We start from the raw sequence: 4582 nt of genomic DNA, 5'->3' as shown, positions 1-4582 counted from the left end.
CAATCATGAAATTAGAGAAATCTTAATTCAAATATGAAGGATAATAAATAAATAATTGTTACCCAACTCTCAAATCACCACAAACTCTAATTGTCATCTTTTTCACTTCTTAGGGTTTAATTTTAAAATGCCCTTGATTTTGGCCCTTGAAAATTTCTTTAGCTTTGATCTACTGCCTTGATTATAGCTCACCCCACAAGTCTATGGTGTCTTGACGGGACAGGTGACCTGAGTCGTAAGGTGTCCAGTGAATGGTGTTTGAGTTCTTTTTTGGGTGTATGACTTGGGAATACAAGTTTTAAGGACTCGTGATTAGTTGTTAGGATGAGTCATAACCAAATCAGTAATTTTGTTACTTGATTATGTACTGAGTACGAGTGGCTTACTAAGAGACATGAGGAATTGTTATGAGTCATTAGGTGAAATCGCAGAATGTCTCTTATCTAGCCTATTTAAGTTTAGTTCTTTCTATGAATGGACCCTATGAGTCATTATAGGTTCGCCCTTTTACCTTGAGTTAGTATACTTATCTTACATTTTATTATTCTTATATTACAATTTAGCTTAGTCGGCTAATGAATCAAATAAAATACCCATGATTTTGTACTTATACTATACTTTAGTAATATTTTGGTGCAAATTTAAGTACTAGTGGATGCCACTAACATTTTGATTGTGTTGTTTACAGTTTTGAACGCTGGATGAATTCTTAGAGTCTGTATTGCCCTTTTTTCTTTCCTTTACTTTTCTTAGTCTTTCATTATTAAATACTAATGTACATTGACTATTATAGTACTTGTATTTCTTTTTTCCTAGTGGCTCTTGTATCGATACTACAAGGTCATAGGATGGTTATTGATGGTTTATCTATCTTTAAGACAATTATTATTACTTAAATTATCATTGTAAGTCCTTACTTGAAAATTTTTGACTTTTATTCCTTTTTCACCAAATTAGCCCATTGATTTTATCTCCGAACTATGGTTTGACTTACCTACTTGTGAGGTAAATTAGTATTCATCATTACTCATTAATCAGATCATAAAAATTAGTATCATATCTAGGTTCAGCATTATTGTTCATAAAGAGCAAGTGTCTAGTAGAGTCTCGTGGATAAGAATGCTAACATTTGTTTCTTATCTTTGAGAGGCTATAGGACATTCTTATGATGACTTCACTTCTTTCACTCTTTTTGTGCTAAGAGCCTGGGTTGGTTTCTAAAGATTCCATTGGTTTCACTTTTTCATAGATAGGTAGGACACGTGTTACCACTACACGAAATAAGGATCTCACGTCTATGTCTAGGGTTCTTATTATAGTTTTTGGATTACCTAGATGTTGAGGACATCCTAGGTATACAGTTCTATCTAGGGACCAGGATAGGGGGAATTTACCAGATCCTATCCTGCTTAGAAGCTAGAAATCCTTCTTCCCTAGCTAACAGTATGCCAAGGACCAACAAAAACTCTACTAGGATTTATTATTTTTTTAGTTCTTAGGGATTCATTGGTTCAACTCTTGGTATTAGTTGGGGGTGAGCTATCTGATTGTGCACAACTTAAGGATGAGAGTGGTACTGAGGTGAGGGTATAGCTTGTAATTGCAGCTATCAGAGTTAAGGTCCCTCCTGTATCGGTGGTTTCTCAACCAATAGTTTTTTAATTGGTGGTTTCCTAAACTAATATGACTATTGAGAAGTAAAAGATGTTTGGTAGATTCTTATGATTGGCTTCATCTAGGTTTTTTGGTGCATAAGGCAAGATGCTTTTCAGTTCTTGATTGTTTGTGAGGATAGATTTCATAATTTGCACCTAGTCAAGACTTATGGTATTCATTAACTACCTTTTAGTTGGATTTGGCAGCTCAACTCTAGTGGAAAAGTCATCTTGATTCCAAGTCCACTAGATGTTTACCACTAATATGGACTCTATTCTTTTAGATTTTCTTAGAGAAATATATGCCTTGAAGTCTTAGAGATCATTTAAGGGATCAATTATCGAGATTGGAGTAAGGATCCTTTACTATTATAGAGTATGAGGCTCGATTTCATAAGTTATCTAGGTATGCTACTACTATATTGACTAACGAGTATAAGATGGTTTAGAGTTTTATTCTAGGATTAATACGCCTTCTCTACATGTTTACACAGAGTTTGGTAGTTGCGGGTAGGTCTTTTGATAAGGTGTTTAATCATGTACATGTTATAGAGGACATGCATTGTGAGACCTAAGGGGGAAGCTATAAGAGGCTGTGATATTAGGGTAGTTTCAATAGAATTTATAGTGGTTCACGATTCAAATATAGTAGTTCAAGGGGCTGTGAGTCTTATCCTCTTATATTTGTGATGTTACTGTAGAGATTCCATTGCTTAACTCTATTCCTATTGTTCATAAGTTTCCTAATGTTTTCCCTATCAATCCACTTAGTCTTTCTCCTAAGCATGATATTGAGTTTGTTTTTATCTTTAGCTAAGAACCCAACCTATTTCTATGGCACCTTACTATATGGATCCTATCGTGCTTAACAAATTGAATTCTCAACTTCAGGATTTTCTTGGTAAGGGTTTCATTACATTAAGTGTGTCACTTTGGGGAGCCTCTATCTTATTCATGAAGAAGAAAGATAGTTCCTTGCATATGTGTACTGACTACGTGCAACTTAATAAGGTAACAGTGAAGAATAGGTATCTTATACCTCACATTGATAATTTGTTTGACCAGCTTCAGGGAGCAGCGATGTTCTTTAAGATTTATTTGAGGTCTAGTTACCATCTGTTGAGGATTCAGGCTGAGGATATCGCAAAGATAGTTAGGACCTGATATGGTAATTATGAGTTTTTGGTGATGTAGTTTGGGTTGACCAATACCCAAACAATGTTTATGAATTTGATGAACCATGTGTTCAGGCCTTATTTGGATTTCTTATGATTATGTTCATCAGTGATATATTTGTGTATTCGATAAGTAGGGAGAAGCATAAGCAATATTTTAGGATTGTTCTCTAAACTTAAAGAGATCATAGGCTTTTGCCAAATTCTCTAAGTGTAAGTTATGGCTTGAGTCAGTGACATTCCCTTGACATGTGGTGTCTAAGGGTGGGATTATAGTTGACCCGATAAAGATTGAGGCTACTTGTGATTAGTCAAGGCCTACATCTCCGTCTAAGGTTAGTGGCATCATTTGTTTAGCTAGTTACTATAGATGATTCGTTGGTGTCTATGATGGATACCCTAAATTCTAAGAGTTTTCCAAGATTTTATTGTCATAATTGTGTTCTGAGGGTTGATGACTTTATTCAATCGCTTTTGCATGAGGCTCACATCTCCAAGTATTCTATTTACCGAGGTACAACTAAGTTGTATAGATATTTGAGGCAGCATTATTGGTGGAGTGGTAGAAAGAGAGATGTGGTGGACTTTATAGCTCTTCACCTATGTTGTTAGTTGTAACAAATTAATTTTTGGTGATTTGAACATTTTACTCCTTCTCATGGTTGCTTTGTGGTATTTCTTATTTGTGGGGATGATTGGCATAGTTTTCAATGCATTTCTGTATGATTTGTGCTAGTTGTTGATTTTTAGTGGTTAAAAAGTCTTTATAATTGACATCAATCAAAATTTATTTATTTTTATGTGTCCAATGGAAACGAACCACGCCAGCATATTCGGAACATCAATTTTAGGTTGGTAACATGGTTGGTATGGTTTTATGATTTTTATATATCATTTCGACACTCAGTTTAAAAAATTGTGAAATTGGGTCTTGGGGCTGAATTTGGTGAAAATAGTGTTTTCACTTGTTGGTCCAACTTTTCGATGATGTCAAAAGGGGAAAAAATAGATTATACAATGCTTATAACTCAATTGACTAACCTATTGCATTCAGAGTGTTCTTTTATTTAAATTTTTTTTTAGTATGTCAGGATTTTATGATGGATGTTATGCTGCTAAGTTTGTCATCATCAAAAAGGGGAATTTGTTAGGGAATGTGAAGTTTTGATGATGGACATGTGAATGAAACATGTTGTGCAAGTTGTTCCACATAAGTGATGAAAGAGAAGTTACTGGTTCTTACATATTGAAGTAAATGCGAGGCTGACAATGCATTAAGACAAAATTGGATAAGCAAGGAGGCTCAGAATTGTTTCAAATGCTATGATTGAGGAGAAGATAAATGCAGTATCTAGAAGTTGAGTTGATCAAGGAGTTCTACAAGACTAGGGGATAAAGGAGAAGAGTCATATTCAATCAAGGAGAGAGAAACGACAGCAACAAAGAGTGAAACTACCTGGGAGTCCTATTAAAGATAGAAGAATACATCAACTAAAGTACTCAATCAGGAGTTGGCTTAAATACAACAAACGACATTCAAGTGTTTAACTCATGCCCTGAAAAGATAGTCAACAATCAACAAAACAGTTCACTTACTTGAAGAAGAACCTGGTTCCTCACTTAGCAAGTCATAGACTTTGTAATAGGCAGGTTCTTTGAGTTGTAATGTTTTTTTCTAGTATCAGTGAAGTATAAACTGAGTTAGGAGTTGTGTCTTCCAGTTAGGGAACTCGAAGACTTGGGAACACTTAT

Source organism: Capsicum annuum, chromosome 10, assembly GCF_002878395.1.
Source record: "Capsicum annuum cultivar UCD-10X-F1 chromosome 10, UCD10Xv1.1, whole genome shotgun sequence".
Lineage (NCBI taxonomy): Eukaryota > Viridiplantae > Streptophyta > Magnoliopsida > Solanales > Solanaceae > Capsicum > Capsicum annuum.
This window is presented reverse-complemented; position numbering follows the sequence as displayed.